The sequence below is a fragment of the Chiloscyllium plagiosum genome, chromosome 20 (genome assembly GCF_004010195.1).
Source record: "Chiloscyllium plagiosum isolate BGI_BamShark_2017 chromosome 20, ASM401019v2, whole genome shotgun sequence".
Classification (NCBI taxonomy): Eukaryota; Metazoa; Chordata; class Chondrichthyes; order Orectolobiformes; family Hemiscylliidae; genus Chiloscyllium; species Chiloscyllium plagiosum.
In genome coordinates, this window is record NC_057729.1 from 45,610,542 (window position 1) to 45,635,864 (window position 25,323).

The 25,323-nt window shown below is 40.4% G+C and overlaps 1 protein-coding gene across 1 annotated transcript in view; it reads right to left on the reverse strand.

The window, feature by feature from the left end:
- The window catches only part of LOC122560234 (nuclear receptor coactivator 3-like), a 174,363-nt gene extending 149,618 nt beyond the window's left edge, over nt 1-24,745 (reverse strand). The window contains exon 1 of the mRNA XM_043710708.1: nt 23,838-24,745. The gene's annotated coding sequence lies outside the window, so the exon portion shown is untranslated. The remainder of the gene's footprint in view (nt 1-23,837) is intronic.
- Between the last annotated feature and the right edge of the window lie 578 nt (nt 24,746-25,323).

The window sequence follows — 25,323 nt, forward strand, 5'->3', positions numbered from 1 at the left end:
TTGGTGTACTGTGTGCAGTTCTGGTCGCCTCACTATAGGAAAGATGTGGAAGCTTTGGAAAGGGTGCAGTGGAGATTTACCAGGATGTTGCCTGGAATGGAGAATAGGTCGTACGAGGATAGGTTGAGAGTGCTAGGCCTTTTCTCACTGGAATGGCGAAGGATATGGGGTGACTTGATAGAGGTTTATAAGATGATCGGGGAATAGATAGACAGTCAGGGACTTTTTCCCCGGGTACAACAGAGTGTTACAAGGGGACATATATTTAAGGTGAAGGGTGGAATATAGGGGGGGGATGTCAGGGGTAGGTTCTTTACCCAAAGTGGTGGGGGCATGGAATGTGCTGCCTTTTGGGAGTGGCAGAGTCAGAATCATTGGTGACCTTTAAGCGGCAATTGGATAGGTACATGGATAGGTGCTTAAGCTAGGACAAATGTTCGGCACAACATCGTGAGCCGAAGGGCCTGTTCTGTGCTGTATTGTTCTATGTTCTAGGCCAAAGAGGCAAAGAGTGCACATGCACAGAATACACAGCCACTTTTAGGACAGCAGCAATAATGCAGAATGGCATTGAGGTCATCACCAACCATAGAACAGCATCGCCTGCTTGTGCTGGTGATGTCTTCCTCCTGGATGAGTTGAAAACTTTTATGCATGGGTTAGAAGCACGAAATTCCATGGCAGTGAAGAAGTCCACCCCACCACCCTGTGACCAGGTGCTGCATCTTAGCACAGCCATTGTAATGAAAACCTTAAAAACCCTATGCAGAGTCAACCCACGTAAGGCCGCTTGACCAGAAAGCATCCCCGGCAGGATGCTCAGAGGATGCCCTGATGTACTGGAGGAGGTTCTCAGGGACATTTTCAACATCTGTGAGCTGTGCCATAGTTTCAATGTGCTTCAAGGACACTACCATTGTCCCGGTGCCGAAGACATCTTCAGTGTGCTGTCTCAATGACTACTGCCCTGTTGTGCTAACCCCCATCATGAAGTGCTTAGAAGCTCGTTAAGGCATATTAAGACCCTGCTGTGCCCCCATGTCAGATTACTGTTCATAGACTTCAGTTCTACATGTAACACCATCATTCCTCAGCACCTGATTGGAAAGCTGAGTCTTCTGGGCCTAAATACCTCCCTCTGTAATTGGATCCTGGACTTCCTGTCTGGGAGACCTTAGTTAGTCCAGATTGGGACCAGTATCTCCAACACTATCACACTGAGCACAGGGGCCCCCCAGGGCTGTGTGCTCAGTCCATTGCTGTGCACCCTGCTGTCACAAGACTGTGCAGCGATGCACAGGTAGAATTACATGAGATTTGCTGATGACACAACTGTCATGGGTCTCATCAGCAGGAACAACGAATCAGTGTACAGTGAGGAGGTGCAGCGCCAACAACCTGTCTGAATGTGCTCAAAACGAGAGATGGTTGTTGACTTCAGGACGGCACAGAGCAACCACTCTCCGCTGAACACTGATTACTCCCCCGTGGGATCCAGCTGGCAGCGAATCTCAACTGGACCCTCAACACCAGCTCCATAGCTATGACAGTCCAAAGAATAAAGAAAATGTACAGCCCAGGAACAGGCCCTTTACCCCTCCAAGCCTGTGCCGATCCAAATCTACTGTCAAAACCTATCGCCCAATTCCTAAGGATCTGTACCCCTCTGCTCCGCAGTGGTTAGCACTGCTGCCTCACAGCACCAGAGACCCGGGTTCAATTCCCGCCGTCTCTCCCGGTGTCTGCGTGGGTTTTATCCGGGTGCTCCGGTTTCCTCCCACAAGTCACAAAGATGTGCAGGTCAGGTGAATTGGCTAAATTGTCCGTAGTGTTGGTAAGGGGTAAATGTAGGGGTATGGGTGGGTTGCGCTTCGACGGGTCGGTGTGGACTTGTTGGGCTGAAGGGCATGTTTCCACACTGTAATGTAATCTAATCTAATATACTCATGCATCCGTCCTGATGCACCTTAAATGAATCTACCGTGCCTGCCTCTATTGGCAACGCATTCCAGGCACCAACCAACCTCTCTGTAAAGTACTTTCCGCATGTACCCTCAAATTTTCTCCACTCACCTTGAACGAGTGGCCTCGTTATTAAATCCCTCACCCTCTGAAAAAGCTTATCTCTATCCACCCTGTCTATACTCATGATTTTGTAGACCTCAAATCGGGTCCACCCTCAATCTCCTTTTTTCTAATGAAAACAATCTGAACCTACTCAACCTTTCTTCATAGCGAGCACCTTCCATACCAGGCAACATCCTCGTAAATGTTCTCTGCAACCTCTCCAAAGTGTCCACATTCTTTTGTTAAGGTGGTGACCAGGACTGTACACAGCATTTGAAATGCAGCCAAACCAAAGTTTGCACAATTTTAACATGACCTGCCAGCTCTGATACTCAACACCCCATCCAATGAAGGGAAGCATACTGTATATGCCTTCTTGACCACTCTATCCACCTGTCCAACCACCTTCAGGGTACAATGGACCTGAACCACCCAGATCGCTTAGCTCAACTTTTCCCAAAACTCTTTCATTTACAGTATAGTTCTCTCAAGAGTTAGACCTTCCATCACCTCACATTTGCCCTGATCGAACTCCATGTGTCACTTCTCCACCCAACTCTCCAGTCTATCTATATTTTCCTGTACTCTGACAGTCCCCTATGCTTTCTGCTACTCCACCAATCTTCATGTTATCTTTAAACTTACTGAACCTTATCAAACGCTTTAGTAAAAGTCCATGTATATGACATCTACAGCCCTTCCTTCATCTATTAACTTGTTCACTTCCTCAAAGAACTCTATTAAGTTGGTAAGGCACGATCTCCCCAGCACAAAACCATGTTGCCTCTCTGATAAGTCATTCTCTTCCCAATATAAACAGATCCTAATCCCCCAGTACTTCCTCCAGCAACTTTCCCACCACTGATGATAGGCTCATTGGTCTGTAGTTACTTGGAATATCCCTACGATCTTTCTTGTGCAGGGAGACAACATTAGCAACTCTCCAGTCCTCTGGCACTTTACCTGTGTTTCGGGATGCTACAAAGATATCAGTCAAGGCCCCAGCTATTTCCTCTCTCGCCTCCCTCAACAATCTGGGATAGATCCCATCCAGGCTTGGGGATTTGTCCAACTTAATATCCTTTAGCCTACCCAATACATCCTCCCTCCTTATGTCAACATGATCCAGAATAAACAAACTTCTATCTCTAATTTCAACATTCATTTTGTCCCTCTCCTCAGTGAGCACTAATGCAAAGTAATCATTGAGCATCTCACCCATTGTCTCAGGTTCAACACAACTTTCCTTATCCTTTAGTGGACCAATCCTTTCTCCTTTAGTTACCCTCTTGCTTTTATAGCTCAATAAAAGGCCTTGGGATTCTTAATTCTGCTCGCTAAAATTATTTCATGACCCCTTTTAGCCAGCTTGATTCCTTTCTTAAGATTAGTCCTACTCTCCTGATATTCCTCCAAAGCCTGTTCTGTTCTTAGCTACACGGACCTTATGTACGCTTCCCTTTCTTTCTTGGTTCGCTGCACAATTTCTCCTGTAATCCACAGTTTTCAAATTTTGCCTTTTCTATTCCTTGCTTTCAAAAGGGACATGCCTACCCTGCACCATCTTTGAAGGTCTCCCACATATCAAATGTCGACTTCCCTTCAAATAGCTCCTGCTGAATTTTGTATAATTGGACTTGGCTCAGTTTAGTACTTTACCCTTAGGACCCCTCATCTTTGTCTAGGAGCATTCTAAAACTTAAATTGTGGTAATTATTCCCAAAGAAGTCCCCCACTGCAATGTCAACCACCTGGCCTGGCTCATTCCCCAATACCAGGTCCAATATGGCCCCTTCCCAAGTTGGACTACTAACATACTGTTCTATAAAACTTTCCTGGACGCACCTTACAAATTCTGCCCCATCCAGATCTCTGACAGTGTATCCCAGTCAATGTTGGGAAAATTCTAATCTCCCATTACCACCACCCTGATGCCTCTACAGCTTCCCACAATCTGTTTACCTATTTGTTCTTCTACCTCACACTCACTTTTGGGAGGCCTGTAGTACAACCCCAACAATGTAACAGCACCCTTATTTCTCAGCTCTACCCATAATGCACTGCTTAAGCCCTCCATAGATTACATTCCCTACAGTGTGGTAACAGGCCCTTCGCCCAACAGGTCCACACCAATCCTCCGAAGAGTAACCCACCCAGACTCCTTTCCCTACATTTACGCCTGACTAAAGCGCCGAACAGTATGGGTAATTTAACTTGGCCAATTCACCTGACCTGCACATCTTTGGACTGTGGGAGGGAACTGGAGCATCTGGAGGAAACCCGCGCAGACACTGGGAGAATGGACAAACTCCACACAGACAGTCACCCGAGGCCGGAATCAAACCCGGGTCCCTGGCACTGTGAGGCAGCAATGCTAACCACTGAGCCATCTTGCTGCCCATAATGTCCTGCTGCAGCCGGTGTGGCCTCCTCTATATTGGGGAGACAGGCCGCCTACTTGCGGAGCGATTCAGAGAGCACCTCTGGGCCACCCGGACGAACCAACCCAACCAACCTGTAGCACACCATTTCAACTCCCCCTCCCACTCCACCAAGGATATGCAGGTCATTGGACTCATCCACCGCCAAACCACAACAACGCGACAGTCGGAGGAGGAGCGTCTTATCTTCCGACTGGGAACCCTCCAACCACAGGGGATGAACTTGGACTTCACCAGTTTCTTCATCCCCCCTCCCCCCACCTTGTCTCAGCCGAATCCCTCCAGCCCGGCACCGCCTTCCTGACCTGCAGTCTTCTTCCTGACCTCTCCGCCTCCACTGCTGTGCTGTTCCAGCAATAAAGTTTCAACTTTGATCTCCAGCATCTGCAGACCTCACTTTCTCCTCGCCCATAATGTCCTCCTTTAGCACAGCCGTGATATCATCCCTAACCACAATGCAACTCCTCCCCACCTTTTACTTCCCTGCCTGTCCTTTCTGAAGCATCTATATCCTGGAATATTTAATTGCCATTCATGCCCTTCTTTCAACCAAGTCTGTGATTACGATGTCATACTCCCAGGCACCAATCCAAGCCCTAAGTTCTTCTGCCTTCCCACTACTCCTTGCATTAAAGCATATGCACTTCAGACCACCAGTTCTTGTGTGTTCATCTGCTCTCTTCCTACTCTTCCCCTTGGTAATGCTAGCTTCATGATCTTATTCCTTACAGTCTCTAGTTTCCCTGTCTACTGGTCTTCTCTTCTGGTTCCCAGACCCCGACCACATTAGTTCAAACCCTCCCAACAGCAGTGGCAAAAGTGCCCCCAAGGGCATTAGTTTCGTCTGGTTCAAATGCAGGCCATCCAATTTGTAATAGTCCCACCTTCCCCAGAACCGGTCCCATTGTCCCACAAATCTGAACCTCTTCCTCCTACACCATCCCTCAAGCCATATATTCATCCTGCCTAATCTTTCATTTCTACCCTGGCTAGCAGACAGCACTGGTGGCAATCCTGAGATCACTACCTTTGAGGTCCTCCTCTAACTTCTCTCCTAGCTCCCTGAATTCTTCTTTCAGGACCTCATCTCGATTTTTTACTTATATCATTGGTGCCTATATGCACCACGACAACTGGCTGTTCACCCTCCCTTTTCAGAATGCTCTGCAGCTGACTGGTGACATCCCTGATCTCAGCACCTGGGAGACAACATACAATCCGGGAGGCTAGTTTTCAGTCTCAGAACCACCTATCTACTCATCTTAAAATAGAATACAATAGAGCAGCATCTCTACTTTCTGCGCAGGCTGAGAAAAGCCCACCTCCCATCCCCCCCCATCCTCACCACATTCTACAAAGGATTCATTGAGAGTACCCTCAGCTGCCGCATCACTGCTTGGTTTGGGAATTGCACCTTCTTGGATCGTAAAACCCTACAACAGATAGTGAGGACATCCGAGAAGATCGGTATCTCTCTTCCCTCCATTACAGACATTTACACCACTTGGTCCTGGAGGAATGCTGTCTCGTTTTTATTGCATCTGTTGTATATGGTAGAAATGACAAAAAACTTACTCTGCTGGTAGCCTCGAGACTACTCAAGTTTTTCAGAATATTTAATTAGGATTTCACACAAGCAGCCATTTTCTAATCAAAAAATATTGAGCCAATCAAGATTCTCATCCATTTCACCCCATTAGGCTTGGGCCTAATCCTTTTACTTCAATCAATGGTAACTGAACAAGCTGCTTCTCAGTGGAGACTAGAATCAAAGTTGTACCCTTAATCTGAAAAGGTTTTCCAGTATAGGTTCTCAGCCTGGTCTTATGCAAACAAACTTTGAAGTCCAAATCAAATTTTGATAAAGATTGGTTCTGCAATCACTGATACAGCCAAGCCGGTATCGACCTCTATTAGAACTGGCAGACCATTTCACCATTAATTTTGATTGCTTAGCAACATCCAAATCCAAACCAATCTAATTGTTCCAATCCAGCTGTAAGTGGACTTTCCATATGTGCATTCTCCTGGATACCAACCAATGATCTCTCTTACTGAATTCATGTCCAGTGGAAATCTCTTGTTGTCTCGAGTGCGCATTTGACAGCAACTATAATGGCCTGCTGGCCTGGATATTCAATAAATCTTTAACCATTTGACCGAGGCTAGGAATTGCTTTGGGTCCCACTGTTCAGGAAATGTCCTAAGTGAGGCTACATAACTGCCTTCACTCAAGTGGTATTCTCCAGGCTCAGTCGACCTGGCCAGGGTGTCCACTTCAATCAGCATATCCTGTAACTCTAAGCCCTACTTGCCGTATTTTCTAACAAAGCTAGTTGTAGTGAATGCTTGAAGTCCAGTTGGGCTTCAGTTAGTAGCTGCTTTTGCATGGTCACATCATTAATCCCATTTTTGTTGCCACTGAAAACTCTAAGAAGGGGAGTATTCCATCACCAAGTCATCCTTTATTTACACATACATAGCACATGACACTGACTCAGCTAACAGAGTTGGCTCCGAAAGTGACCCGAATCCCTTGCAATCCTGTTTACATCTGTCAGCCGGGGCTCACTCATTGGACCAGGTTAACAGCCCCAATCAGGAAACTCATTCAGAGATCCACCTGGCTAACATCGTTTATTTCAATCACTACACCTTCCTTCAGTGTAACCAAAATCAAAAACAATAAACCTAAACAGTTTTAAATAATTTTAATAACTTCATACAAAAGTAAGCAAGTTCTTAAATAGGATTGAGAGAGCGCGAGAGAAGCCTTTTTCATTAAGGACAAGACACCTTTACTTCCCTAACGCAAGGTTTTCCAGTTATCAATATTTGCCAATCTTGATCGGCACTTTCCCACCCTTTTATGCTCTATTGCAGATGTACCAGTTTGTTGCTTTTTACATTACGTTTGTTACAATATTACATTCACTTATGTAGGCTTACTGCTATCACATTATACACTATAGCACTTGGGCAGCAAACTGAAAAAAGTAGAGGCAATTATAAATGTCACGTCCTTCAGTTAGTCATCCAAGCATGAATTTCACTTTTTAAAAACAAAACAATTATCTGGCAGTGAATGGAAGGCTAGTGTTCAAAGAAATAGCTTGGAAAACATCAAAAATCTGGAATTTCACTTAACTCATGGCCAAACATAATCTGAGCCATAACACCAATCTTCATTTGGCCCCAATTAATGTTTGCTTAAAGGCTACCACCAGTCATTTGTTTTTTTTTTAAAAAAAGCCTGATCAAAATAGACATTATATTAAAACAACAATAACTAGGATATATAAAGTGATTTGCTCGATTGTGACAAAATTACATTTAGCCTTAGTATTGCATGGAAGACTTTTTAAAGGAAAGATGGCAGGGAAGAGGAGGAGTAAATTCAAGAACAAGACAATGACTATCCAAAACCTGCAATGAGCATGATTAAACTAACATTACCATCCATCCAACAGGAAATCCAATGAAAAAGGTTACTGAACTGGGTTGGCTACCCTTCTATATTACAAATACGTATTCAAAACAAGAATCAACATATGAAAGATGGCAAGAAGCAGGAGTAAAAGGTGATTTTTGGTGCTTCAGACTGAGATAAGATTAAACTTCAGTTTCATATTTGCAATATACCAGAATAGCTGCAATAATAATAATTGAAAATCATTAAAATGCAGATTGAAATTACTTTCTGACAATCACTTCAGAGCGCCTATGTAGTGCACATGATTTAATTGGAATTATCCTGCTTATCGTAAGTACAAATATAAAAAGGAATAAGAAAAGTATATAGTTATCTTTACTTCTTCACTGTATGAAAAGGAAGATATAAATTGCAAGATGGCAATACCAAAGATTGTTTATATCACCTTACATTGTTAAAAAATTATAAAAATTAAAATTCTAGAGAGGAATATATCTATGGAGGATTTCAAGTTTATTACTGCATTCAAAGATATACACAAGAGTAAGGATCAGTATATAATAACTGATAATTGGTGTAATAATAGCATTAACGTAGCACAATACTTACTGCATCATTTGAGAAATAAAAGGTCAGTTTTATGGTTGATGGGGATCTACCTTCTGTTAAAAAAAAAACTCAGGTTCCAGGAAACGCACAAACACAAGTGCTGCACAGTCCTGAAGGCTATGACATTCTGGAAATACAAAATCCATGACAATTAAACATTTATTCTTCAGTTTTTTTTACCAATTCACCTTAGAGTCAGAGTTATGCAGCACAGAAACCAACCCTTGGGTCTAACTTGTCCATGCCAACCAGATATCCCAAACTGGAGAAAGTGAGGTCTGCAGATGCTGGAGATCAAAGTTGAAACTTTATTGCTGGAACAGCACAGCAGGTCAGGCAGCATCCAGGGAACAGGAGATTCGACGTTTCGGGCACAGGCCCTTCTTCAGGATTCCTGAAGAAGGGCCTGTGCCCGAAACGTCGAATCTCCTGTTCCCTGGATGCTGCCTGACCTGCTGTGCTGTTCCAGCAATAAAGTTTCAACACAGATATCCCAAACTGACTTGGCCCCCTTTGCCAGCATTTGGCCTATATCCCTTAAACACTTCCTATTTATACACCCATCTAGATGCCTTTTAAATTATGTAATTGTACCTATTTCTATCACCTCCTCTGGCATCTCATTCTATACATGCACTACTCTGCGTGGAAAAGTTACCCCTTAGGAAGCTTTTAAATCTTTCCCTTCTCACCTCAAACTCATGCCTCCTAGTTTTGCAATCCACTACCCTAGGAAAAAAAAGACTTGACTATTCACTTTGTCTATCCCCACGTGACTTTATAAACTTCTACAAGGTCACCCCTCAGACTCTGATGCTCCAGGAAATAAAACCCCAGCCTATTCAGTCTCTCCCTATCGTTAAAATGCTCCAGTCTTTGTCCATCTTTTCTGTACCATCCCCACTCAAGTTTAACAGCATAGAAGGGTGACCAGAAATTGTATGCAGTATTCCAAAAGTGGTCTCACCAATGTCCTGTGCAGCCGCAATAGGATTTCACAATTCCTATACTCAATGCACTGACCATTGAAAGAGCATACCAAATGCCGCCTTCACCACCCAGTCCACCTGCGGGTCCAGTGGATGCTTTTCTTTTTATAAAAATTTGCATGGGAATGAGTTCAAAGTAGAAGGAAAGACTACTGAAAGAACTTGCATTTAAATATTTCATGACATGTATAGTTGGAGTACAGTTATATTAGACAGTGTCTATTTTTGTGTTTCTCTGTCATCTGGACAGATATCATGTCCACCCAGCAACATCATCATCTCTTGAACCCAGAGTGACCCTGTTTTTGTCAGAGCCATCATAAACAGTTTTGAAAAACGTGTCAATCCTTAAAATTACTGACTTCTATAGAAACCATTCTAACCTTGTTCTCTACAAACATCCTTTGCCAAGGGCTGGGATCAATGATATTTGTCTGAACATAGCACTGATTCACAGACTATCACACGGGTCTCAATTAAATATAAATTTTCGAACAAGTGTGCCAGATTGAGGCCTGACAGCATTGCTAATTTTAAATACAGATTTAAAAAAATATCCAACACATTGGCTGCCCTATTTTCTTGAGATGTAAATGCTCATGGTTACAATAGTATAACACACGAAAGGTATAGCAAGATTGGTAAGCTTTGCATAACCAAAGAAAGGTTATGGAGTGAGGAACAGCCAAAGTGAGTACACATCTCTGCGATTTGAAGCAGCGTGAGAATTAGGTGCGGGGCAGCGGCGGCAAAGAGCTGATTTTTTGTTATATTGCTCATAGTTTGTAAGGTCTTTAAGAGGATAAATCAAAGCCTGGGTTTTTTTTTTTAAAAGGGTGCTTGCAGCACAAAAGTGATCAGACAGGAATATCAAAAGTTCATTTGTTGGTAATAGCTGCTACTTGTAATGGAGCCGTAGGGAGGATGAACAAACTGACTAAACCACCATGGTACAGGGAGCAATTAAAGAGGGGAGTGGGAGAAGAAAAGAGAAATGTAGTTGTCAATGAGGATCATCCTCTGTGGCTAGATTTGAGTGTCCCAAAGATTGTGTTGTCTGCCTGGCGCCCAGATTCAAGATGTCTCATGTGGGCTGCAATGAAGTTTTCTTTTGCGGGGAAGGGGAGGGGGTGTAAGGGAAGCTGACAGGGCCCACGTAGTTACCAACAATACAGGTGGAGGGGGGTTTGGCTCCAGGGATGTGAGCAGCTAGGGGTCAAATTTAAAAAAAGAAAAATGGTAATAACCTCAAATTTTACCCAAACCAGGACATAATTGGCACAGGGTCATCAAGGTTAAAGACATAAAATGTGTGGCACAAAAGATTGATGTGGGAGAAATGGGTTTGAATTCACGTGACATTGACACCAAAGAAAGAAAAAGACTGAGCTATTCTCCTCATGAGACAGGCTCCACTTGAATTATGCTAAGACTAAAGTCCTGACAAATCGCATAACTAGGGTGGTAGATGGGGCTTTAAACTAAACAGGTCATGGGTGGTATGAGTGGGGTTCAATTGCATTAAAAATTATAAAATTAAAAAGATAAAGGAGAAGATAGGACTGCAGGTTAGGGAAAAGGGCTAATAAAATGGGACAGAATGTGCCAATGTCACATTACACCAAGAAACCTTTAAAAAGTAAGGAAATTCAATAACAGAATAATCTTAAAAGGCTTTGTATCTTAATGCACAAAACATTCATATTAAAAGGTAGATGAATAAACAGCACAAGGTAAATATACATTATGGAAACATGGTTACATGGAAATCAAAACTGGGAATTAACATTTCGGACAGACAGGAGGAATGGAAGAAGTGGCGTGATAGCACTTCGATAAAAAGACAATAGTTGTGAGATCTAGGCTCAAATGATGTAGAATCTCTTTGGTCAGACATAAAAAAACACAGCAAGGGAAAGACGACATCGGTAGGAGTAATGTAAAGCTCCCAAACTGTAACATTAAGGATATTAGGTTCTTCGGGCAAATGTATTATGGAGTCAGAGGGAGCAGACTAAAACATCCCCTAGGAAGTAGTGACCATACCATGTTAGAATCCAATATTCAGTTCAAGAGCAAGAAAACTGGGTCAGAAACATGTCTGTTTAACTTAAAGGAAATTACAATGAAATTAAGAAAGAACTGACTATAATGAGCTGGGCAAATAGATGATCAGAGTCAAGATTAGTGCTGGAAAAGCACAGCAGGTCAGGCAGCATTGATTTTCCTGCTCCTTGGATGCTGCCTGACCTGCTGTGCTTTTCCAGGACTACTCTAATCTTGACTCTGATCTCCAGCATCTGCAGTCCTCACTTTCGCCAATTAGATTATCAGGCATGATAGTAAGCAAACACTGGCAGATGTTTGAGGAGTTAATACGTCTCATTCTTTTATTTCTCAATGAGGAAACATGCTCAGAGAAAGAAAATCCAAATCATGGTTAAACAAAGTAGTTAAGAGTATTTGGTTGAAAGAGAAAGCAGATGAAGGAGGGAAAATTATAGCTCCAAAAACAAAAAGGGATAAATTCAGAATCCAGCAAAAAAAAAAAGGTGAAACCGATAACAAAGACAGAAAATAAACTATGTGGGTAAACCAGCAAGGAATATAAAAGCTGGAGAATAACAGCTTCTATTAGCACATAAAAAGGAAAAGAAATGTCAAAGTGAACATAAGCCTCTCAAAGTGAAATTCGGGAGATGGTTATAGAGATCAAAGAAATGGCAAAGGAGTTAAACAGATATTTTGCATTAGGCTTTATTGTGGAAGAGATTTGGAACATCCTATTAATACTACATAATACTGGGGAGGAATTAAGTCTTGTCACCATCACTATTGTAGCAGTACTAGACAAACCTAAAGGGCTAAAGGCAGATAAGTCCCCTGATCCTGATGGCTTGTGTCATAGAATCTAAAAAGAAAGGTATCTACAGTAATAGTGGAGTCATTAGTTATAATTTTCCAAAATCATTGGATTCTGGAGAAGTACCAGAGGATTAGAAAAATACCAATGTGACACCCGTATTCAAAATAAAAGGAGGGAGGCAAAGTATGGGTAACTTTACATCTACAAACCTAACATCTATTGTTGGAGAAGTATTGGAATCAATTACTAAGTAATTAATAGCAGAATATTTGGAAAATCAATCTAATCAAGTAGAGTCAGCTTGACTTCATGAACAGGAAATGGTCTGGCTAATTTTTTTGTTTAGTTTCATTTAAAGAGCAAGTCTTAATCAGAATAGATAGAGGGGAGCCAGTAGATGCGTCATGATTAGACTTCCAGAAGATTTTCAACAAGGTACCTCATAAAAGGTTAAGCTGTAAGAGAAGAGCCCATGATTAAGGAGGTAGTATATTGGAGTGGCTAATGGGCAGGCAACAGCAAGTGGAAAAAGGGTTAGCAACCTGTAACCAGTGTGGTTCTTCAGGGACCAGTGCTGTTCAGAATATATATTAAGTGAATTGGAGAAAGGAAATGAACGTACTGTAGCCAGGTTTGCAGAGGACAAAAATAGATGGAAAAGTAAGGTGCAAGAGGGATACAAACAGTTATAAAGAGAATTTGATAGGTTAAGTGGGCAAAAAGTATATAAGTAAATGCAAAGTTGTTCATTTTGGAAGGGAGAGCAAAAGAGAGTATTTAATAGAGGAAAATTGTAGAAAGTTGCAACATAATAGTGACTTTGGGGGGGGGGGGGGGAGGGGGGTTCTTGTGCACAAAACAAAGCGTGTATGTAGGTGCAGCAAGTAATCATGAAGGCTAATGGAATGTTGTCCCTTATTTCAAAGGCTTCAGGATGTAAAGGGTAGGGATGTATTACTGCAACCGTACAAGGTGTTACTGAGACCACATCTGAAGTCAGATTTGGTTCCCTTATGTAAGCAAAGATATAATTTCAATGGAGACAGTTCAGGGAAGGTTCACTGGGCATAAGACACTTCCTCCTCAAGGCTTAACAAATCGAGACTCTAAAACTGGCCTTTTGAAGAATAAGAGGCAATTAATTGAAACATATAGATTCTTAAGGGGCTTGACAGGTTAAATGTTGAGAGGGTACTTCCCCTCATGGGAGTGTCCAGGACCAGAGGACAAAAAAAAAGAGCCAATTTAAGATGGAGATGAGGAATTTCTTCTGAGGATCTAGTCTCTTTGGAAATGCCCTCAGTTTTCTGTTTTTGATTCTGATTTCCAACATCCCCAGTTCTTTCGGTTTTTTTTAAAAATGAAGAATGTTGGATCGGCCATGATCCTATGGTACAGTGGAGCAAGCTTGAGGAGCGAACAGCCTACTCCTGGTCCTATTTCTTAAGGTCTTACATTGTATGAAAGGTTTTGACTAGCTGTAACTTCTCACTTTGGTATTTTTAATTACAAATTTAAAAAACATTTTGTTTGAGAAACTATGTTATTAAATTTTCCATGCATCAGCACTTTGTGGTTTCTCTCTCAAACCAGTATAATGCTGAACTAATACATCAATTAAAAAGCCAAACATTTGGAACTCAAGATTGATTTTGCAACCATAAACTAGGTACGGGAAAATAGAAGGAACGGAGCTTTTAAGTTGAGGAAGATAATGGTGATTGATGTGGAATTAGTTCATGTCCACAAAGATAGGTTCAATGTAAAATAAAATTTGACAAAAACTAAAATTACCAAAATGCTACCATTTTAAAATGGTAATTACTGATGTTAAGAGTCACATTTTTAAGACGATACAGAAATGATTCTGCAGTGTGTGCCTGGAATCCAAGAGAGTTTAAAACATTTTAATCGAAACAGTTAGATTCCTCTTTTAACCTGTGAATGTACACAGTACCCTTTAATGTATTTTAGTTTGAAAGACAACCAAACATTCAAAGCAATAGCTATATATGTTTACGTAATTTGATTAATTGATATGTTCCAAAATTACTGGAAGGGTATTATCAATCCTTTTAAGCCATGCAAGCACAAATTATGTGCAATGATAAAAGGCATCTACAGTATTAAAAACAGCAGAGGCCAGCTTATAAATGTTACAAATATGTATTAATAAAATAATGAGGGGTAAATGTTGTATTACTTTTGCAAAGTCTGGTTTAATCAGAACAGCCTCCAAGCTTTGTTACTAATTCTCCACATAATCATTAATTGGTTCCCATCCTTGAAAACCAAAATAGATGCAACATTAAGTTTAGTGACTGGGGCTAAACACTGTAATAAGTGCATTTTTGATGGAATTGGGACAGTAGTGCATGTTATGACCACCAGCCAACAAAAAATGTGCACCAGCTTTTCCCCTAATCTATTTTAGGCCATAACAGAATAAGATGGAGGACCAGAAATGGGTTATTTGGCTCGCAGCTGCTCCACTATTTAAAGAGATCACAGCTGATCTGATAATGCTCAACTCCACTTACCTGCAATTTTCTCTATAACCCTTGATTCCTTTGTTGACAAACTCAATCTACCTAAGCTTCAAATATCCTAACAGATCCAGCCTCACTGTCTTCTGGTAAATAATTCCAGATTGGCTGTCCTCAAAAAAAATCCTCAGTGTAGCAGCAACCCTTAATTTCAGAGATTATGCCCTCTCATAGGAGACCCTCCCACAAGGGTGGGGGGGGGGGAAGAATCTTCTATGTTTCAAGAAGGTCACCTCTCATTCTTCCAATGTCCAATGAATACAGCCTCAACTTGCTCAACCTCTAAGTCAAACTTCTATATTTGGGATCAGATGAGTACACCTTCTCTGGCATGCCAGCATATTTTACTTTAGATTAAGGGATCAGCACTGCTCAGTGTATTCCAAGTGTGGCCTTGTATAGGTTTAGCATGACTTTGGTCTTTTTTGTACTCTATTTCCTTTGAAATAAAGATCAACATTTCATTTGCCTACCCAACTACCAAAACCTTTTTGTGATTTATGCACATGGACACCTAAATTCCTGTGCTTCAACTTTCTACACTCTTTCATTGACATAACATTCTTCTCACCAAAGTCCATAGCTACACGTTTCCCCACAACATATTCTATCTGCCAAGATTCTGCCCATTCAATGTGTCCATATTCCTCTGTAGATTGTGTCAACTTTACCACTTGCCCTCCCACCTATTTAGTCTAGGTTAGAGTGGTGCTGGAAAAGCACAGGTCAGGCAGCATCCAAGGAGCAGGAAAATCGATGTTTCGGGCAAAAGCCCTTCATCAGGAATGAAGAATGGCTTCTTCCACTTGTGATGTTTCCAATTTACAGGACTGAAGTCACTTAATGATTAACGTACTGTCCTTTTTCATATGCCCTAGTTATCTACTCATTTATTATTTGCCCTACTGTATATAGTGCCTGGCAACTTCCAACATCAACTTCTCCTTGTTATGTCTTACTTCTACCCACAGGGAGGTTACATTCTCACAGCCAGATAATTTCTTGCTACTCATTCCATCTCAGGTCAAAGGTGCTACTCCACTAGCTTAAATGACCAGCATCTTAAACACGCTTGAGCAACACTACATCCCCTGTGTTGCCATCATGTTAGAATTTGATTGTTCATTAATTACAGATGATCTGCTCTTTTGACTTGACTACAATTCTACTTTGTTCAGAAAAGTATTGTTCAATGCTCAATGTCAGACAACAGCATGAGCAGTAGAGCGCAAAAGTGGTGAAACATGACTGGATATCATCCATGTATATGTGGAATGTACAAAAAGGAGTGATTCCATGGGATTCTAAAAGATAAAATTCTCTCTCTTGGCCAGAATTTGCTGTGTTCTTTCCTCCTGGATTGGAAAAATATTGCATGTGAGACCATCTATTTTACCAAATTTATCTTTACCAAGGATGTGTTTATGGGTTGTTACAATATTGGAATTGTTGCTGTTTACTAATTATATAACAGAATAATAGATTAAGTTTGCTAATAAAGTTATACCAACTTTTCTTTCTTTGTATTTTAACTGGGGGTAAGAATAAAGTGTGTTTTGCTAAAAGCGAGGTAGTACAACCAAATCAAATTACATCCGAAACATAGTATCTTACACTTGCCTCTGAATAAGACAAAAGTTAGCCTAGACCCTATCTCCTTGATATATTTGAAGCGGGTTTGGTCTAGCCCATAACAGATTGCAGAAAACTAAGTATAGTGAAATATATTTGACAGTTAAAAAGAACTAACAACACTAAAAGTTTCAACCTATTTCCTAACACTCATACAGATACTCAATTCCAGAGAAGTATTATTCTTATCTCAACACAATCTTTATTTAGCTGATTCTTCCCATTCTTTCTTAACCTCCTAAGACAGTTATGCACTGCCATTCCAAAAGTTTGAACCTCTCTCAATTCTGAAGACTTAAACTTTGTCAGTTCTAAAAGACTTCTATCTAACCTTTGCCAGTGTGAAATGCCCCGATTTAACAACACCTCAACTACGAAAATTTGTTCTCCTGAACTAAACGTTCATTCCCCAATAGGGGAAAACTGTTCACTCTTCCGAATTCAAGTCAAAAGCAAACCCAAGGGTTTCTTGTTTATTTATAAACTTAGCAGCATAAACATTCCATCCACAAACATCATGGGTACTCTCCTGCCTGGCATTTAACTTAAATATATAATTTTCAAAACAAAGACAAGTCACTCAAAAGGGGATTAGGCAGAGTGAAGCCAACTGCATGGGTTCAAGGGCAGCATGGTGGCTCAGTGGTTAGCACTGTTGTCTCACAGCACCAGGGTCCCAGGTTAGATTCCAGCCTCAGGCAACTGTCTGTGTGGAGTTTGCACATTCTCTGTGTCTGCGTGGATTTCCTCCCACAGTCCAAAGATGTGCAGGTCAGGTGAATTGGCCATGCTAAGTTGCCCGTAACGTTAGGTGCGTTAGTCAGAAGGAAATGGGTCTCTTCAGAGGGTCAGTGTGGACTAGTTGGGCCAAAGGGCCTGTTTCCACATTGTAGGGAATCCAACTAATAATCTTGGGCAGCACAGTGGCAGTGGTTGGCACTGCTGCCTCACAGCGCCAGAGACCTGGGTTCAATTCCCGCCTCAGGCAACTGTCTGTGTGGAGTTTGCACATTCTCCCAGTGTCTGCGTGGGTTTCCTCCGGGTGCTCCGCTTTCTTCCCACCATCCAAAAATGCGCAGGTTAGGTGAACTGGCCATGCTAAATTGCCCGTAGTGTTAGGTGAAGGGGTAAATGTAGGGGAATGGGTCTGGGTGGGTTGTTCTTTGGAGGGTCGGTGTGGACTTGTTGGGCCGAAGGGCCTGTTTCCGCACTAAAAAAAAATTCCTTTTCAGCATGAAAGTCCGATCTTCTCAACACACAAAGTTTGACCAGTCAGGTTAAACTAATCACCAGGCACCTCCCTCTGATGAGGGCACAGCCCTATGGTTTTCTGAGATTATAGTGACTTTATCAAAAAATATCCTATCCTTCCCAAAAAATATTTTGATCAAAGTTAATCTATTTTAAAATAGAAATCCCAGTAGATCAGATAATCTTTCTGCCTTTTCCCCAAAACCCTTGATTCCACTTCCAATTAAAAACCTTCATTTAAGAAGCCAGTGATGGACTGGGCTGGACGTGTGATTTTTAAAATTAAAAATGGTCTCTCAGTTTTGAATATATCCAATGACTCAGCCTTGACAGCTCTCCACGGTAAAAAGAAACTCCATGGATTTATTACCCCCAAAAGAACTTCATCCTCAGGTCTATTTTAAAAATGCTATTTCTTATTCTAAGATTATTCCCTCTAGTCCTAGACTCTCCCACAAAGGGAAACAACTTTTCTACATCTATCCTGTCAAGTCCCCCAAGAATGCTACATATTACCTAATCCCACCACTCATTTTTCCTAAATTCCAAATACAGGTGCAACTGTTCAACCATTCCTCATAAGACAGTCCCTCTATACCCTGAATCAACCTCAGGCCTTTTCTGGACTGTCTCCTATGCCATAATATCTTTCCTAAGATAAGGGGCCCATAACTGTTCCAGCTGACTTTTAGTTCTAACAAAACCTCCCTGTTTTTATATTCAATTCCCTTTGCATTCCTTAATATCCACTGAAGTTTGATGTTTGCTTTTTGTTATTCATGGACAAGGAGCCCAAATCACTTTGTTTTATAGCTATATAAAATATTAAACAGACACACAATACATGGTGTCTGCATACGTCAACATACAATTAAGTGGATATGAACTTGGATCCTGCTTCAGAAATTCTCTTAAAATATCCTCTGTTCATTAAAGATGCAAATTATTATTCAAAATTACTTGGATGTAAAACAAAAGAGCTGTAGTATCAGTCAACCCCACCCCATATCATAAGAACTTGTTTCAAACAAATAACTATTAAATATAAGACATTAGTAATTTGTGCAAAATTAAAAGTTAATTATAGTCAAAAACTCTAGCAAAAAACAAAGTTTTAAGATGTTTTGAAGGTTTTCGGCTGAGGAGTTTATTCTATTTTTTTTAAAATAGATTTTCTGCTTAAGGCGAGAGTGATTTATCTCCTAGACAAAGATCACAAAAAGGAGGAAAACAATTCAATTCCCAATCTGTGTTGAGTTTGGCTAGCAAACACCACAGAACATTCAATGCAAAGTAAACGTCCAAACAGTGCACCAATGGGCCAATACTTTTGCAAAAACTCAGTCATAATGTATATTGGCAAATTGAGTCCACACACACAACTAAACTAGTTTGAAACTGCACAAGTTCATTTCACATCGGACTTTTGCAGGTATCTGAAAGGGTTATGTGCTCAATTCAAATCGAGGAGGTGGTGGTGAAAGAGTTGATCTAAATCATACATAAATTAATTCCCTTCACCAGTTAGGGAGAGATGTACAGATATCTCTGACCAGTTGTATACAATTAAACTTTAAAAAAGCATTCTCAGTTACTCAGTGAACATTTTCTGAAAAATATCAAATCAAGGAATTGCTGCAACACACATGATGCTACAGAAGTGTAAATTGTATACAAGATATTTTCTTCAGATATCTCTTGCACAATAGGATAATCCTCCATGTATTAAAAATTCATGTATCAGTTCCAAAGGTCTAAAGGCAGGAGCATAGGTCTTGGTCAACACTTCTGTTTTCAGCATTTAAGCTCATGATTTTGGTGGTGATCATCTAGATAAGTTTCTTCATTCCCAAAACAAACTTATTTTTCTTTGGCAAAACTATATCAAAGATGATCAACTCATTGATTTGATTCCGTCTAAATGTAAACCATCTGTGAAACACAGCAAATAAAAACAGACTGGCAAATAGTTCTGGCAAAGTTCTCCACCATGTATGTACTTGTACTGGTTGTTAGATCTCAGACAGACATTTGGTAACATGTTGTTTGTAACAAGTGAGTCTCAATGCTGCCTATTTCCAAACTTGGAGAAAGGTCAGCTCTCAGCCATTTGGCAATTCACCTCAAAGCAAAAAAGAGACTATAGTTACCAAGTCAAATAAGTCGGCCCTAATAAGCAATCCACTCTCTGGGAAATGGAAAATTCAACCTGGTGCAGCAACAAAAGTTGATTTTCTTAATGCTGACCAAACACAGGAAGCAAATAAGAAAAAATATTTTAGGGTTATGATGTTGATAATTTTAGCTCTTTGAAGCCATAATTACTTAAACTTAGGTCCTTAGCTCGGCCAGAGAATATAGAGTTTGCCCTCTCCAAAGGTACACTGTATTACAAATTCTGCAAGTCATGAAAAAGGCTCTCAAACCTAACCCTTGCCCTCTTTAACAATCAGCAATTCCATTGCTTAAGATGCATTACTGTGCCAATTTTTAAAAATGTTGCAGACATTTATGAAACAGTTGCATTCATATGCATGCACAGACATGTTCTTCCATAGTAGCTCCCAGCACAAACTTATTTTTAAGACCAACAGAATGAGGGAGTTTTAACAATGTGAAATTACAGGCTTCTATTTCAACAAAAATTATATGTTCTGCTGACCTAATTTAATATAACACTCTGCTTTTTTACAATCGCTTCTGAACGCCCAGAAAGAATCCTGTCTCCAGACAGGGCTGAGTAAGCTGCTACCAAATGATTGACCATAGACACTTAACAAAGCTAGCAGTGTTCCAAATTCCACCTTGGGCTCAGTTCATGTGGGACTATACAGCTGATAGGTTGGACCTATTGAGATGGATCTGAAGGAGTAAAACATACAAGTTATCCCAAAAAACTCCAAAAGTCTATTACAAAATCAAATTTTGGGGTAAAAATTTGCTCGACAATTTTTAAACTTGATATTAAACATGAAACATCATTTAAACATTTGCTTCATTTTTTTCTGACTTGCTTGTTCTTCTCCTGCTTCCCGACAGCTGCCAGATTCCCCCACCCCAAGGGAAAGACCTTGTCTTTTTACACTATCCATGCCCCTCATGATTGTTTTGTAAACAAGCCTCTATAAAGGTCACCCCTCAGCCTATTCAGCCTCTCCCTGTAGCTCCACACCTGGCAACATCCTTGCAAGTCTTTTAACTTTTTCAAATTTCACAACATCCTTCCTCTTGGACCAGAACTGCACACAATATTCCAAGTGCCCAAACCAAATGTCGTGTACAGCCGCAACATGACCTCCCAACTCCTATCCTCCATGCTCTGACCAACAAAAAAACACAAACACCTTCACTAAACTACTTACTTACTCCACTTTCAATGAACCTGCACGCCAAGGTCTGTGTTCAGCAACACTCCCCAGGACCTCACCATTAGGACAGGAGTTATACACGTTTCATGTGTTTCCAAACTGCAGCACCTCACATTTATCTAAATTAAACTCCACTCCTCAGCCCATTGGCCCATCTGATCAAGATCCTGATGTAATCTGGGGTAACCTTCATTGTCCAGTGCATCTCCAATTTTGGTGTCATTTGCAAACTTACTAACTGTACCTCATGTTCAATTCCAAATCATTTATATATATGACGAAAAGCAGTGGACCCAGCTTTTCTCAGCTGATCTTTGTGGCACACCACTGGTCACAAGACTCCAGTCTGACAAATAACGCTTCATCACACCCCTGTATTCTACCTTCAAGCCAGTTCTGTATCCAAATGGATCGTTCTCCTTGTCGGACTTAAAGGATGTTGGTCGGATTTCTTGTGTAAAATTGTGAAAAAATTATATTCTACAAAAATTGGTGCTGTGGCTACTATTGTCCTTCTTCACAAAGAATTTGAACTCAGGAAATGTAAACATTTCATGCCAAAATACACAAAAGCAAAACAAGATTGCAGAATAGATGCATAACAGGCAAATGAACTTCAATATTGATTAGTATGAGGTAATAGCTTTTGGGCAGGAAAACAGGAAGCTGCCTTCTCTTTGAAGAGAATATAAAAACGGGGCTGAGAGGGGTTACAAAGATTAGATTACTAAAATGAAGCAACCCAGGTTAGTAAAATCATTATTTAAAAAAAATTACTGAAGTATAGAATTAAAAAAACCAGAGAAGTTGACAAACTTGTACAGTTATACTATTAAGTCAACTGCACTAATAATCCAGAACCTCAGGCTAATGCCCTGGGAAAAACAGGCTCAAAACCCACCACAACAGATGGTAAAATTTGAATTCAATAAAAAAATTGGAATTAAAAAAGGTTGCTTCATGACAATGTAACCACTGTGTTCTCAAAATAAAAAACACCCAATTCAACTTAATATAGGGAAGGAAATCTGCTCTGGGTCTGGAGTGACATGGAGGTCAGGTTAGAAAAGGCTGGCCATGTGCTCAACTCTCAACTGCCCTCTCAGCCATTAGAATGGGCAATAAAATGCAGACATGCCAGTGAAGTCCCCATCCCATGAAAATTTAATCAAAATAAAATTTCTGGTCTCCATGGTACAAAGAAGTGAGGCGCATTAGAAAAATTGCAATAAGATTTATTTAAAATGATAGCAGAATGGAGTGTTGTATCTAGAAGGTTTATTTTCTAGAAAGGTGAACGTCAGTAAGTGACCTGACAAAGACATTTCTACTTCCAAACCGGAAATAGGGGACATAGACATGATAGTCACTAATAAATTAAGTAGGGAAACCAGCAAAAGACTGTAAAGTGAGAATGGTCAAAATTTGGAACTCAATCACGAATCATTTGAGGCAAGTAGCCAAATACATTTAAAAGGACAGTCACACACAGTGGAAAGAGAAATAAAAGTATAAATTGCTGAGATTAAATGTAATATGAGAAAGAACAAGCATGATAACGAACATCCAGATAGGCTCAATGGGAGATGAACATATTGCAACTTTGAAATATTCGGTCAAATAAAACTAAGTCTAATCATTTGCATCACTGTTTCAGGGAACACTCACTATGTCAACTTCGTAGATCTTAATTAAGCAGACACCTGGCTTGGAGAGTGATCCACATGCCAGAGTTCTTCCTTTTACTAGTTTTGAAATAAAAAGTGCTATTAATAAATCAATCTTTCAAATGCTTATGATGTAGCAGCAGATCTGATTAATCCAGGAATAGAGCTTCTGCAAGGAAACAAGAGCAGAATAGTTTCATACTACTTCAATGTAAGCAACTTTATGAAACTGTTGTACACGATTAAGGATGCTGTCAACAACTGTTGAAACAGGGTTGCTTCAGCATCCATTACGTGCTAACCTATGTTATGATACCAAAATTATTTCTCAGGATGTAGATGGGGGCGATGGGGCAAGAGCAAAACAGGGCATGAAGCTCAGAGCTTCTTAAATAGTTTGGGCTTACAACAGCTCCGATCTGAACTAAGGGTAACAAACTTCACACTTCTACATACAATTACAAAAGGAAAACTACTTTTGTAATCTGAAGCGGTGATGGGTCACTGGACCCAAAACATCAACTCTGCTTACTCTCCACAGATACTGCCAGACCTGCTGAGCTTTTCCAGCAATTTCCATGTTTGCTTTGTTTGCTATGTAATTTTCCATCTTGTTGTTCCAACTGAAACATGTTTTGTCTGAAGTTTCTGCGACTCATTTCAAACCTCAAAGTAGTGTTGGAAACTTACAATTCCCCATCACAAGTAGCTGAATATCACAACACTCTTGCCAAAAGTAGAAATACGCTGCAATTCGCCATCTTAAATATACATACATTTGACACAAATATGAAGTACTGAAATGGAGGGCAGGTGGAATGTGGTATCTCCCTACTTCTGAGCCAGAAGGCCATAGGTTAAGTCCCACTGACTCCAGAGCTGTGTAATAACATCTGAACAGGTTGATTAGAAAATACATACAATTGATGGATCAACATAGAAAAAAAAAGCCATTCAGCTCATCATACCTGCCCAGATTGATGCACAAACACACCTGCAGCACATTAGGACTTTATACTACTCCATACCACATGGTAGAATCCAGGCCAACAATGGAATGTGTCTTCCCAATTTTGTCTGCTTGATCATTAGCTCTCTGATGCACAGTAGGGCATATTTCATATTAGTCGCAGTACCAAATTGTGAAATGTTGTCTCATCTAATTTAATAGAAAAGAAGTCCATTATACAGGTTTCCATGAAGAGCTGTACATCTTGAATCACTTCACTTTGAAATCAAGTAATGAGGCAAATAAAAACTATATCCACATTTAGTGCCCCACTTGCTCTCAAAACTAATCTTTGCAGTAATGTGACAAAAACTTGATTTATAACGAAAATAAGGACTTCAAACTCCTGAAAATATTTCCTGTTTCCATGACCACAAACACCTCCAAACCTTATCCGTTCCTACAAAATTTTGAAATCCATACTGGTTTATTAACTGGAGTTGAATTGAAGCAATTCATATGGGATTTGCAAGTTCTCAATATTCAAGTTTAATCCATTTGAGTAAATATGTAAGTAAAGATAGGGATTGGAAGGTTGGCAGAGTGAAAGAAGTAGGGTCAGTGGCAGAGTGAAAGAAGTAGGGTCAGTGGCAGCTTGAGACTTGGAATATAATCAGAGGCTTATTAAAAGAACAGGTTTTTTTGTGCGTTCTAAAGCTTTGTTCTAGCCTCACTCAAATACCTAAATCCAAAATTGTTGAACGAATGGCTCTTAGACATGTCAAAATCTGTACTGAAGTCCTTTTCACTTCCTGAAATTCCAACAAAACTGGACATTTCTTATTTAAATTAGAAATCAAAGAATGTTAGATGATACTGTTGAAGTTTGAAACCAAATCACTGAACTTGCTCCCAAATATTAGTGCATAAACATAATGTGGGTTTGAAATTAGAAGAACAGTAGACCAAAAAAAATCTGTGTATACAGTTTTTTGAAAAGTAATTTTGGTTGCAAAATGAGTCAAACTTAAACATGACATACTCACCATTTAGACCAGTTCAATATTTAACACTATGTATCGCCTACCCCAATCATGCTTTGACAATATTTTTTCTAATTGAACCACAGAATTGTTTGATCCGGAACTGAAAAGGAGCCGAGAAAAAGATGCTCCAAAACAAATATACCTTGGTGCAGTCATCATGCTACTCTTAATGTGGCCGGTTTGCAATAAAGAAAAAAAAACCACAAAGTCCTAACCGAGTTCAAAAAGTGAGAGAAGATGAAAAATTCTGAAACAGGTTAAAGAATGCTCAACTTAAGTGACAAGTCACTACCAATGATGGCCAGCCTCAGCAATCCATGAGCAAGCAGGACAAAACATTGATACAGCCACCCTGAGCAAGGTCTATTTTTTGGAGCAAAGTGGTCTGATCGAATGTAATGCTGATTAAACCTCAAATAGACCTCAGGATGAACAATGCCTCTCTGGTTTCGATTTCAT